This window comes from Castor canadensis, chromosome 7 (genome assembly GCF_047511655.1).
Source record: "Castor canadensis chromosome 7, mCasCan1.hap1v2, whole genome shotgun sequence".
NCBI classification, from domain to species: domain Eukaryota; kingdom Metazoa; phylum Chordata; class Mammalia; order Rodentia; family Castoridae; genus Castor; species Castor canadensis.
Genome location: NC_133392.1, coordinates 116,578,510 through 116,592,286, shown reverse-complemented (window position 1 = coordinate 116,592,286; position 13,777 = coordinate 116,578,510). Strand labels below are relative to the sequence as shown.

The window sequence follows — 13,777 nt, the reverse complement described above, 5'->3', positions numbered from 1 at the left end:
TTTCTCAGGAGTGCGTCTTGATAACTGTGCCCCATTCAATTTGTGACAGAAAGGAAGATAAACACAAACATACTAGTAAGTCAGTTATCTTAAAAAAAAAGATTCCAAAATTTATGAATGCCTACCGAATACTAAGAACTGCTATCGTCCTTCTAGAATGCAATTTGGGAATATCTATCATGAGTCTTGCCATATGTAAGTAACTTCATTCACTACCTTTTACTTTTGGAAACTTGTTCAAAAGAAATTATCAGAAATGCATGAAAAAATTGATTTACTCACTCATGAAAGGACACGGAATGTGGATTAGATGCCACACACAGCATTAAGTTCAATATTTATTGAATTTTTATTATAAGTCAAAAACTTAGAAAAATCCAAATATTAATAAACAGGGCCATGTACCGTAGAATATTAAGCAATTATAAAATAACATTTGTCATGTCACTTCCTAAATTGAGATGTTAAACATACACTCAGGGTATGTACTAAAAAGTCAAAAGATAAAATCCCAATACTTTTTTACACTTCCATGGAAGAAAATTCCACAAGGAAATGCAACAGAAAGTTGACACTGATGTATTTGGATTGTAGAATTATGAATATTTTTAATTTTCATCTTTAAAATGTATAAAAATATGGTCTAACATAGATGAATATATACTACCTCTGAGCACAGAAAAAGTAACTGGTGTGATTAGAAAATGATGAAAGTACAAAAATATATTCTTCCAAAATGCAGGAAGGAAAGAATTACTCTTCTGCAGTCTACAAAGGCTTATAAAAGAGATCTAATGAGACTTTGTGAAAAGAGAATGGGCATCTCACTTTGAATCTGGTTCTCTGCCATGTCCCAACTAAGCCACCTCAGACAAAATACTTCATTTCTCCATGTCTCAGGTTTGTCCAAAAAAAAAAAAAAAATGAGACAAGCTGTCTTACTGCAGAGACATAAGCCAACTTGAATTCCTTTTTATAAGTCCCAGTCATGGTCTCCAAGATCCTCTGGAGAATCCTCTAGCAATTCTCCTAAATGCAAGCCACACACTAGAAACCTTAGGCCTGGAAAACATGAGGAAAGAAGTCAGTTGCCCATTTAAGAGAGTGGCTTATGCCTCCGACTTCTGTTTCATCCTCATAAGATGGAAATGAAACCCGGCATTTCACTAAGTGACTTTGATGATTCTCAGCCAAAACACCAGGGGAAGAGTTCAGGAGCCATGCCACCATCCCTGATGACCTGAAGTACCCCAGATTTCCTACCCTTTGCTGATTTTTTCCATCCTCATTGAAGGATACATGGAACAACTGCATTTATAATTAGTACTTTTTGTCATTTAAAGTTCACCAGATTTGCAGTCAATTATTGGCTAAAAAACATTTATTATTTGCAATATATTATTAGTTTATTATGGCTCATTGCTCTAAAATACTTCGTTTAATCCTTTGCAGGTCCTTAAACACAAATATGGCAGCTATTAGCAACCTCTTCAGTCAGGCATAAAATTGTACCCAGAGGCCTCATAAACAATAGAGTGCTTTGCACAGATTAAATCAGTGTACACAGCTGTGAAGGAGGCCATTAGGAAATGCATTATCATTCTGTTTTACTGTTACTTTGTGTGCTACTCTGCTCTTGTCAATCCATCAGCTAGCCCTGCCTCTGCCCTGTGAGTGGAAGAGCCTTAGATCTTACCAGGTAAGAGGCAGCCACCTAGGGAGGGGAAGTCCCAACCTTTCCATGCAATGTTAAGTGGATCTGGGTGCTGCTGAGCAGGGTCATCCTGAAAAAAGTACAGCATCATGATGCTTATTCTTGCAATAAGAGATAGGCATAGGAACCTTCATATTACAGTACTTCCTGGAACATGCTAATTTCAAATAAAATAGTTATTTTTCTTGCTTGCCTTATTTCATACCCCCCACCTCCAGAAAGAAGGGAAAGGAAGGCAAAACTATCATCTATGAAAGAACTTGTTATGCTGTGGGCTTTCTCAGATAAGTATTTATTTATTCAATGGAACACATTTTGTGGATGGAGCTAAAACCACATGGAAGACTGTAGGGAGCTCAGTGTCTGATAGAGGAGGCAAGGCATTAAAGTACATCCAGTACCATGCAAGTAGTACAAGACTTTCCAGATAACTGGGCTAAGTTTACAAAGACAGACATAGAAAAAGCATAAACAATAGGTACTAAAAGGAGCTGTGGGAATGGGGATGGAAATGTATTCCAGGACATAGGCTCGAATATGCAAAGGCATTGAAGTAAGAAGCAATTTGATTCATTAACTCCTCCTAGCAACCTTGCTATGTAGATGCATCCATTTACAAGAAAAAGTCTCCTTCTTCCAATCCTTCTACCCTGACCATGCAGCATGCATGGTTTTGGAGGAAAATAGCACAATGGCAAGAATGTGGGTTTTCTATTTATGTCCAGTCAAGTTTGAGTTCTCTTTGGTTATTACACAGTTACATTATCTTGGACAAGAACATTCTCTGAATCTCAGTTTACTGTCTGCAAAATAGGGCCAACAATACCTACTTCATAAGATTACCATGGGACTCATATGGGATAATATATTTAAAAAGCACCCCACGGTCACACAGCAGAGCCTCAGAATTTTCTTCCTCCTTCTTAGGCATCAGCTCAAAAATGATCTCTTTCAAGAAACCTTTCCAGATTCACCAATCTACAAATTATCTAAGGGTGGGGACATAGTCTATGTTGGAATTTTCCAGGAAAACTTTATATAAAGAAGGCTTTGAGGAAAGATCAACTAAACTGAAATAACTTGGCTTTGTACTCTGCATACCTAAGAGCTTCTCTTAAGGTACCTTCAAGCTTTTCCCCTCCCACAGGTACACACTGTAGTCCCTGGGATACCTTTCCCTTCTGCTCTCTCTTAAAGGGCTGTGCAAGGGAACAGGGAGTAATGGCAATATTTGACCTTTCTGGAAACATTTCCTCATGGTGTACAGAAGAAGAAAGAATTTGACCAGGTTTGACCCTCTGAGGAAGCTCTCAAGCCCCATAACGCATTGATGCTCCAGCCATAATTACTTCTGATGTTCCCTGCATATGCCATCTCTTTTCCATCTGATTTACCTTGTTGTTTCCTTCTTGTCCTCCAGGACCTGCCTGTCCTCTCCTGCTGATCCCAGAGATCAGCATTCATAGTTTTTATTTTTAAACAGTTAACACATTGAAATAACTGATTAATGTCACTCTTTCCCTTAGTATATGATGGCAGGCTAAAGGCCAGGGCTTCTGGCTTTTTCATCTTTATCTTCCCAATATTTGGAATAAATTGCAACACTTGGTAAATATCTGGTGAATGAATGAATATGAATCGTCACATTCAGAATTTCTTCAAGAGCATCAGACATAATGAGACCAGCATAGCATCTGGTAGGTGCTGCAGGGCAAAAGGCATCTGCCTTAAGAAGAAATCATTACAGAATTCTCTAACCCTTCCTTTCGAAAAGGTTGGCCTAGATGAGTAAGTCAAGGCTCTACAATGATGATTCAGTGTGGACTTTCTCTCTTGACGCTGCACACAAGATTGCTTGTCCAATGTCCCAGTATGAACTGTCTAATTTCTATTGGTCCCTTTCTCTGTCCTACTCTATGGCCCAGCAGATTTATCCCTATAGGCAGCTTCACAAGAATCTTTTGCCTTTCAGTTCCTGTCAGGATCTCACTAATGGGAAGCTCTAACAAGAGGTCAAGGAGCTGAAACAGTGGATAGGCTAGGGTATTTCTTCCTTCTTGCTCCCTGTTTTAGAGCATACTCTGCAGTAGCTGAGCCCACCCAGTACTGCGCAGCCTTCTTTATATCTTGGACTCATACCTGCTCAGGTAACACTATTTCCTCCCTTTGCTTCTTGGAAGTGGCAACCTTGAGTGCTTCACCATTCCTTACTTAATCCTTCAGCCCTGTCCTCAGCTCTGCAATAATGCTTTCACTCAAGTGTCTTCCTGGAACCACCTGAAGATAACTCTGCTTCCTGATGGTTGTGACTGCTCTACCCTCCCATTGATACCCTTAAGAAAGAGTTGCTCTTTTATGCCAGGTCTCATTCAGGGTGAAAACCAAGGTACCCCAAAGTTAAACCTGAGTGAAGAAACCATTTGCATGAGACTGGGGAAGGACGTGTCCTGTGATCAGCAGTCCACTGGAGAAGTGGCTTCACACCATCTGCAACCCGATGGATAGAACTGAGAAGTATTTGGTTATTTGCATGGTAGGGCGGGTTTGGGGGCTGGCAGAGATGGATAACTGCATTGGAGGAAGAGAAAGAAAAACGTTGATAGGGGAAAAAGTAGGCTGATAGATTTTTAAATCTTGCATTCAATTTCTAGTGGCCATGTAGAGATGATCCTCTTTCTGCTTTGGAGACAGCACAGTCAAGTGGAAAGAGAATGAATTCTCCAGAGAATAGATATTTGAGTTGAAGCTAGACTCAATCACATTTTAGCTATGGTTCAGCTTGGGCAAGTAACAACTTCTTTGAGTCTCAGTTTTGATAATTGTATGATGGGATAATGTGTCTGTATAAAAGAATTATTATACAAATAATTTATATGGACAGTGAAGAGAAGTACATGTTATTGAAATATGTGAAAGAGCCTACCACACTGACCCAGACAGAGAAAGGATTATATAAAAGGTGGTTGGCTCTTCTCTTCCTGAAGAAAACATGTCAAATGAATAAATGAATGAATTCTCTTTCAATAAACCTTTTGTTATATCTACGTTGAGGGAAAATCAGCCTTTCTATAACTTTTACCCATTGGAGTTAGTCCTGCCCTCTAAAGTTAACCAGAATAAATCAACTTGCTCTTCTAAATGAAAACCCTTCAAATATTCTTGGTTAATAAATTGAATAAATAGACTCCACTTTAATAAATTTGCCCTAGGCCTATGGGCCTTTGCAAGGCAGGCCAATATAAATGAAGATGCTGTCTGCACATGAAATGCTTTGTGGGCCACATGACTGCCACTCAGCCCCAGACAGAGGTGAGTGGGGGAGGGTCATTTAAAAGGAGCTGATAGTGTTGGTCAGAAATATAAGCTTTTGTTTCTCTGTAAGAAGTAATCCCATAACTTGATTTTTTAAAAATGCATTATGTATTTTTAAACTTCAATCCTTTCTTCCCTTCCTCCTGTATTTTCCTTCCTCTGTTCATTTATTAAAAATATACTGAATGCCAAGCCTGTGTCATTACTTAGCTAAGTTCTTTCCATGCTTACCTCATGATCTCCTTCAGTCTTTACTTAGATGGAGACACAATTATTTTCATTGTGCAAATGAGGAAGCTTTGGGTCTTTGTCAAAAATTATTTTCCAGGGCATATGGAGCTACAGGTACACGGTTGGAACTCAAAGTCAATTAGGTTTGTCCAGTGAATTCTGCTGCATGATTCTATCTACAGAAGAATGAAGCAGTAGAAGGAGAACACACACACACACACACACACACACACACACACACACAGTGTAACAGTACATTAGGTCTTAAGGGTCTACCCAAGCAAGGAGGAAATAGCAAAAGCTAAAATGTGATGATATTTAAGGTTTTCGTCTGGTTTGGGAAATAGTTGTGAGTAAGTTTCCTTAACCACATGGTGTGTAGTTAAGTCTTACAGGAGAGGAGACAAGAGCACAGCAGTGCGAAATGCAGTGGAGACTGGGTTTTACATAACTGAGATAAAGTGGCTCAGAAAACAGCCATCGCTATTCCTCTGGGATTTAAGACCAGGCTGCCCACCTACCATTACAATTCTGCCACTAGAAGAGCTCAGGGGTCATTTTTTCATGTTCACCTAGAATTGGCTAAAAAGAGGTACTCAGCTTTTAAATCACTAGAAAGAAAAAAAAAATGAAGATAAGCTAGTCCGTATAGAAAAAGTCAGAAAACGATGGAAGCCCCAAGAAAGCATAAAGAAGAGAAAGCATAAAACAAAAAGACAGGAATAAGACGAGACGTATCAGTTATGACAGTAAATATAAATGATTTAAGTTACTCTAATAAAAGATAATGTCTTTCAGATTGGGTTAAAAGCAGAATTCAACCATATTCTGCTTGCAACAGACAAACAGTAAAACAAAAACAAGTAGAAAAGGCAGAGAAAGTGGGGCAAATATTTATCAAGTACACAACACAAACAAAAAGAAAGCAGTGATTTGCCATAGTTCAAAGTCAAATTCAGGGCAAAAAGCATTACATGAGACAAAGAAGGCTATTTTATATTGATAAAAGACATACTTTACAATGAAACAATAAGAAGTATGCTGTTACCTAATGGCAAAATATATACAGTCAAAACTCAGAAATATTAGGAGATGATAGAAACAGCCTTCTTGATATTGACTTTATCAACAAAAAGATGAATAGATACTATCATTAAAATGTTATATATATGTATATATCTTAAAAATTATTAAATGCTAATTTGAATGCACGGAGTGTTCTAAACACTATTGACACATACTGTTATGCTCAAGATAATATAGCTTTAATAGATATATATGCTAGAAAATTAGTATCCTTCTGTTAAAGATAAAAAAGCTAAGGTACAAGGAAATTGACTCATCTATCTAAGATTATAGCCTTCTGACCAGCATTTTGTGAATAAGCCGGTTCTAAACTGAGGCAGGTGTCCCCAGAGCCTGCCTTGATATAGTCACTACATTAAACCACCTCGGAGAAAATACACAGATCCTTTTTAATCAGACTAGAACATTGACCATCAAAAGTACACAGTGGGCTACAAAAAGAAAGAAACCCTCAAAACAAATCCCAAATGGACAATTTATCTGAACACAATGAAATGTAGTCATTAATGACATCAAAACCCGACCAAGATAGCATATGTGTATATGCATACAAACACACAATACATAAACCAATCATAGGAAGGTATAGCCAAAATTCTAAACCAAATACTTGAAAATTATTTCATCCTTTAATTAAAAGAATCCTGGACTATAGAAGGAAATGTAGTAACATGACACCTCTTTTCAGTAACCCAAAGGAGAAAACAACATGAACATCTTGACAGATTAATTTATTTCAGAGTTGCAGCCCTATGAACCTGGTTCTGGGCTGGTAGTTTTAGGAGGAAGTCGAGGCCAGGCAAAAAGGGGCTATCATAGTGTGTGAGGTACCAAAATCAATGACTAAAGTAGAAGTGGCCATGCAGGAATGATCTGGAGTGTTCATGTCGACCAGTAGCAAATAACCTAAGGTTGAATGAACCTTGGTTCCGAACTGCCCCAATTTAAAGTGAGTCCTTTGACCTGGATCTAGAGCAGCATGTGGTGGTCACAGTCAGGTGGCAGTGGATATGCATTTGTGGCTTTTATGAGCCTCATTTTTGAAAGGCAGTCCCAATAAGGTTAGACACTTAGCAAAGCTAGAAATCCCAAGGTCCACTCTAGGATGTAACCCTCATACCCAAAGGAAGAAAATGCTAGAAGATTGAAAGTCATGTCCAAAGATATTTGTGGAAAGTTAAATGTTACCTCAAGGTAGTCTTTGAATCCTTTAGAAACACAGCATCTGTTTCTGCAATATTGTAGATCTGAGCTACTATTCTCTTAAAAATGTGCTTGCTTCTCATGCAGCTAAAACTTGGCAGGATACTTAAGTCAGGGGAATTAACATTTCTAAAAGGTGTTCCTGGAGTACCCTGTCAGAAGGAATGTACTCAAAAGAACAACAGAAGCCCAGCAGGAAAAGAGTCAGGTATGAACTCCTTAGCACTGCACCAAATGCCCAAGGAAAGTATGTCCCAGCCTGTCTCTGGTGTCTCTTACCTGCCTCTTGGACTCCATCTGGCTGTGTCAGTCTCTCTCCCCACTTCTCACTTTAATGATAACAAAAACCTTGTACATGAAAACACAAACCAGGCATTGAGATACCTAACAAAATAAAACACAGGAGAGGCCACTACCCAATGGAGAATACTTATTTCTGCTAAATTTCAGATCCAATAGGATCTGGCAATTGAAAATAAGTTTCATGGCCTCAGGATACAGGAAAACAGGAGAATTTGAGAGACCTTCTAAATTACAGAGAAGAAACAGGAAACAGTCCTTTTGAGGGACAGGGCACTGGCAGTTAAGAGTCACAGTTGAAAACCAGGTCCACCAACTTCTTGAGCCAGCGCACTCATGAATTTTTTTATTGTATTTATTTTTCCCAGTAAAAATAATATATACCTTGTGGGAAGTTAGAAAAATCACAACCACACCCAGCATTAACATCTGGCAACATTTTGGCCTATTTCCTTCCAGGAATTTTTTTTCCCTATATGACAATAGAGATGTATATGAATGGATATGTAGATTATTATAAAAAATGAAGTAGGAAACATAATTCATGCTTTGTATCCTCGTTTATTCTTTACCATCATTCTACCATTATGAGTGAGAAAGGGAGAGATTTTAACGGAAGAAATGAGCATTGATAGCGCTGAGAAAGTGAGATACAGACAGCAAAATTGATCCTGGACTCAGCAATGAGAAGGGCATTGTTGACATAGGTGAGGCAACACAAGTGTCGTACTCTGCCAAGGGAGAATGGGTGGGGGAAAAAGTAAAGACAGGGCCTCCAGATAACAACCTAAGAAGCTGCTCTGAAGAGAAGGGTCACATGGGAGCCAGGGAAGAGGGGATTAATGCAGAAATACACAGAGGAAAGAACACAGGCTTGGAACCAGGATTTGTACCTTAGCTCCACCACTTACAAATCATAGGACCTCACATGAGGTGACGTCCCATCAGTAGCATGGTGCCTCAGCACCTCTGCACCTTAATATTGGATTTGATCTGTACTATTCCCAGTAAAATAAACTGAGGCTCAGACATGCAAAGTAATTTGCCCAAAGTCACAATGTAAACATTTCCTCAAATTCTGTAGTGTGAGGACTTTATATAGAGGGAACCTCATGGCTGGGCTTTGGAGTGCTGGGCTGTACCCTGTCCATTCAGTGCAGTGATGTATTCCCACGCTCAGAAGCCTGCTTCCTCTTCTGTATCTCACACAATCTTTCTTCTCAACATCATTTTTTTCCCATTTGACTGAGTGGTCTGACCTAGAACAGCTATGCGTGACTTGAAACGTAAGCATTTCTCTTTCAACTCTGATAAGAATCTTTTCTTTTTAATAATGATCCCCGTGGCTCCTCGCCCATTTCTTTTCAGTTCTGCTAGGTGCTTTTTAAGTTTGGTTTTCCTTCCAACCCCTGCAAGCTCCCCAAGGCTTAGCTTCACAGATACAGTTCTCTTAAGACCCAATCAATTCCAACATTCAATTAAGCTAATTAAATTCAGGTTGCCATCAATATATTTCTTAATTATGGCTTAAACATAGGTAAAACCTAGAATTGTTCATCAACAGCCCTTAGCCTCAGCTGAAAGCTAACAGATACCATTAAGAATTCCCATGAGTCAAATTGAGGTTCTGACAATAGTGAGAAAGACCACATGTGTATTTGCATAGGATTTGCATATATCTACATAGGTTAGTCTCTTCGAAGTACATTTCCAATTAAAATGCTATTATTTCGGCCTTGAAGTTGTTGTTTCCTGATTCTCTTATTCTGTAGTACATTAGCAACACCTGTTCACTTTGACGTCAATTTCTGCACAAGAGGACGATAGGACAATAAAGAGAAAGGACACAGCCAGCAATGAGAGACTCAAATATTAGCAAACACATCTGAGTTGGGCTGACCCTAGCAATTGAAAGGTTTTGTTGATAAAGAAAAGACCCCAAATTATCTGAGGGGAGCCTTAGAATAGCTGCAGGGCCAGTAAACAGTAAAGGATTGGAAATACACGGATGTCTGGGCTGGTCTCTACCTCTCCTTCCCTCCTACACCCTGCCCTTTCTCCTGGCTCTAGCACTTCTCTCCTTGCAGTGAGTCTTTCTGCCTACCAAACACTGAAGCGAGAAGAGTCCTTCTAAACATCTGGTCATTTCATTCTGTGGCTTTCAGTGTTTCCCCAGTGCTGGTGGAACCTACAATTACGGCATGATCTACCACTTCCTTCAGACAGTAACGTGTCTCTCTGGCTGTGTCTCCTGATTGGACATTGCATCCTGGCCTCCAGTGTATTTTTCTTGGTATGGCTAACTCATATCTATCTCACTCTGAGGAGTTTTTCTAGTCACCTCCTCCCAACTCCATGTTGCTGTTAGGCTCAGAACACCATACCCTAAAGCCAGACACCTTGGCACACTGAATACAGTATGTCAAACTGAAAAAGATTAGGACTGCCTCAAAAGGAAGGTCTGTCTCAGCAACTCCCATCCTCCTCTCTCCTGCTTTTTCTCCCGAGGTGGGTAACAGAAACTAAACTCATCTCCCAAAGCAAGCCATACGACCTAGATAGGTCACTCCTTAGACTATGCACTCTCCTTTGAAGATCCTCATGTGACGTGTATCCTGTCTTAAATCTAGAGGTAAGGCATGTCACACAAAGAGTGGCTAAGAGAATCTGGACAAATAGGCCTTGCTGGGTTCCCCCTCAGTTTATTGCCATTAAATCATACTCTTTTATCCAATCTACATAGCTGTCCATTTCTCCTCAGTCTTTGAGTATTCATTTCTGAAGAGTCCACACCATGTAAAACTTTATTAAATAAATCTGTTTTGCTTTTCTCTTGGGTGTACTGTCTTTTAATTTAAGAGCATCCACCTTGGCCCTTGTTATGGATGAGGAAAAGTGTTACTTTTTCACTCCTCCATTCCACTCATCTGTATTTCCATAGCTTCCCATGTTTCCATTTTCCCTACACTGGCAAATCTCAGGAGAAATCCTAGGCACTCTGTTGGACCCAAAGAAGCCCACATCTGGCAAATGCCCATATCACTACGGGCAGGAGAACAGAGATGGCCCACTCATGGGTCTCAATTATTTTTCCCCATCTTCACCACCCTTTGGCTTAGCTCAGCCATCTTGCTTGAGGCCATCAGGAATAATGTCACCTACACACATGAATAAGCCAAGGAATCCAGGCCAACCTTCAATTTCAGATTTTAATCACCACACAGCTTCATGGGCAATGAGGTAACCCAACTTCTCCTCCTGCTCCAGAACCTGTCCCTGCTTTGTTTTTCTCCACTACATTCATTATCATATGACAAACTTATTTTTACCTATATTTTTTCTCATCTGTCTCTCTCCTGCAGAGTGTATGTTCCATGAGGGTACGGGAAATTGTTCTGTTCATTGCAGTATTCCCAGCACTTAGAAAAATGATTGGCACATATCTATGTGCTCATTAAACATTTCTCAAATGTGGGAATCTTAATATCACTACACTATACTTAATGTGAAAATTAGCTACTTGTGGATTAGGACTCCTGATTATTTCTTTTTGTCAAATAGGGTGAAGAAAGTAGGGTATAATTAATTATCTATTTGACAAATAGAATAAAAATAATAGAGTATAATTAATTACAATATCTTTTCTCACACATTCAGAGTAGGGGAGGCTAGGAGAAAGAACTTTTGTATGACAATTGGGATGATGCCTTAAGCAGAGATTAAAAAAAGATTATTAGCTGGGTGCCTGTGGCTCATGCCACAGCTACTCATGAGGCAGAGATCTGGAGGATTGTGGTTCGAAGCCAGCCTGGGCAGATAGTATGTGAGATCCTATCTTGAAAAAAACCCTTCACACAAAGGGCTGGTGGAACGACTCAAGGGGTAAATTCTGAGTTCAAACCCTAGTAACGCAAAATATATATATATATATTATATATATATATTATATATATATATATTAGATATATTAGATCACAACATTTAGGAAATGGTCTGGAATATATAGAAAAAAGCCATTTGAGTGGACAATGAATGGAGGAAAGAAAAGGGCAGAAAGACAAGTGGTAAATAGGAGAATATGATTGGTTGAATTGTTGATGGATTAAATAAGTCCATAAGAATATTTGAAAAGCAAATTTTAAGAAGTTCTTGCTCACACTGAATGGTATAATTCTCTCTTTGCTCAAAAAAATCTTCAGTAAAAATTTGCATTGACATTTTTTGAACATGACACCATAAGAAAGGCATTAAAAAGGAAAAAGAAGGGTACTCTGCATATCAGAAGACTGAAACTTAAGGCAGGACATCCAATAAGTGAGTGAAAGAATAAAGGAACAAATAAATTAGACAAACCACATCTGATGGGTAGATTCTTCAAGGTGTAGAGTTTGTGACAATATTAAGAACACTTTACAATTCAATTCTAAATTGTCCAGAGCTAGAATGAATTTTTCCTTTTTTTCTTGTCTCCCCCCTCCCAAGGAGCAAAAAAGTGAATCATCTCATCAAAAATGCTATAACAGAAATGTCTGCAATAGGGATGGCGTTAGACCACAGCGTGTGCTATGAATGGCTAGAAGGTTGTGGTGGTGGTTGTCTTTCAGAGATCATTCCTTGGAGGGAAAGAGGGTTCAGCATGGAGGCTGCTGAGAACTCCACATTAATCTAAACCATTGCAGCTCTGCTTTTGCTGGTATTATACATTCTTTCCTTCATTATTTCATTTACTCATTCAACATATACATGTGTATACATATATGTACATATACCTATATATACATATGTATGCACATTCAACATATGTATGTGTATACATGTATGCATACACATATTTGTATATATGTCACACACATATATATGTACATGCATACACACACACACACACACAATGACTGCTATGTTCTGAATAATGCACTGCTTCCTAAAATCTTTTCAAACAGTTGTCGAGTTAAGAGAAACTCAAAGGGGGGTTGTAGAGAGACACATTTGCCAAATCTCCCTGAGCAACACTCTTTTGGTATGATTGTTTACTCTAATCTTCATAACCCTGAGAAAGTGAGTTTGTAGATGATAAGCAGAGGGTCCCAGACTACAAATGATTTGTGCAAGATCATAACTGTGGCATGCCTGGATGTGAATCCAGTTGCTGCTACCAATGTCCTATTTCTACCACAATTGGGAACACGCAGATGTTTGCAAGCTGGTGGCCTGGTTGCTTCTCATTCTCTAACAAGCAGAGTAAACTTGGCACATGAGTGAACGTGCTAAGCTCCACTAAGACTGAGAGCAGAAGACAGATGTTTTGGGAGATTTGGGGAAAGTCTGGCTAGGTTGGCCATGATACCAGAGACTGGGAAGTTAAAACAAGGAATCCTGAGAGTGGCCTTTTATGTGAATTTGTCACAAGGGATAGTAATGCTCAAGCCTAGGACAGAAATCTTCTGGAAGAAATGAAAGAAAAACCAATGACTATCAACCTTTGTAAAATGTAATAGTTACTACATTTTTGTACTTTTTCTTTTCTTTTTTATTAACCCAAAGAAACAAATATACTGACCTTGCTGAAACAGAGGAGCAGTGTATTTCAGAATGAATGAGTCTGAGGAGAGGAACACCAGGAGGTTAGATTTCACTGAAATTCTCATCAGACAGAAGGAAGGCTGGGGACGTGTGTGAATACACAGACCCCGCAGTGGGACAGGGGATGGTAATGTGGAAAGCTGAAGTGAAGCAGCTGTAGCAAGAACCAATGTTCTGTGCTCAAAACTGATCCTTCCTACCTCATCGCTTTCTCCCCAGGTATGTGCACAGGAGATGACCCTTCTGTCTCTCCACTTGAGTCTCTGTGCATATGTCCCTTTTTCAGGGACTTCTTTCTTAACAGCCCAACCTGTATTAGCATGTTCCATAAACTGCTTTCATACCTGTATA

General features: G+C 39.2%; 1 protein-coding gene across 1 annotated transcript in view; it reads right to left on the bottom strand.

Annotated features, from left to right (window-relative positions):
- Dab1 (DAB adaptor protein 1) overlaps positions 1–13,777 on the bottom strand; it is a 1,106,217-nt gene that overhangs the window by 749,274 nt on the left and 343,166 nt on the right. The gene's annotated exons all lie outside the window — the stretch shown is intronic.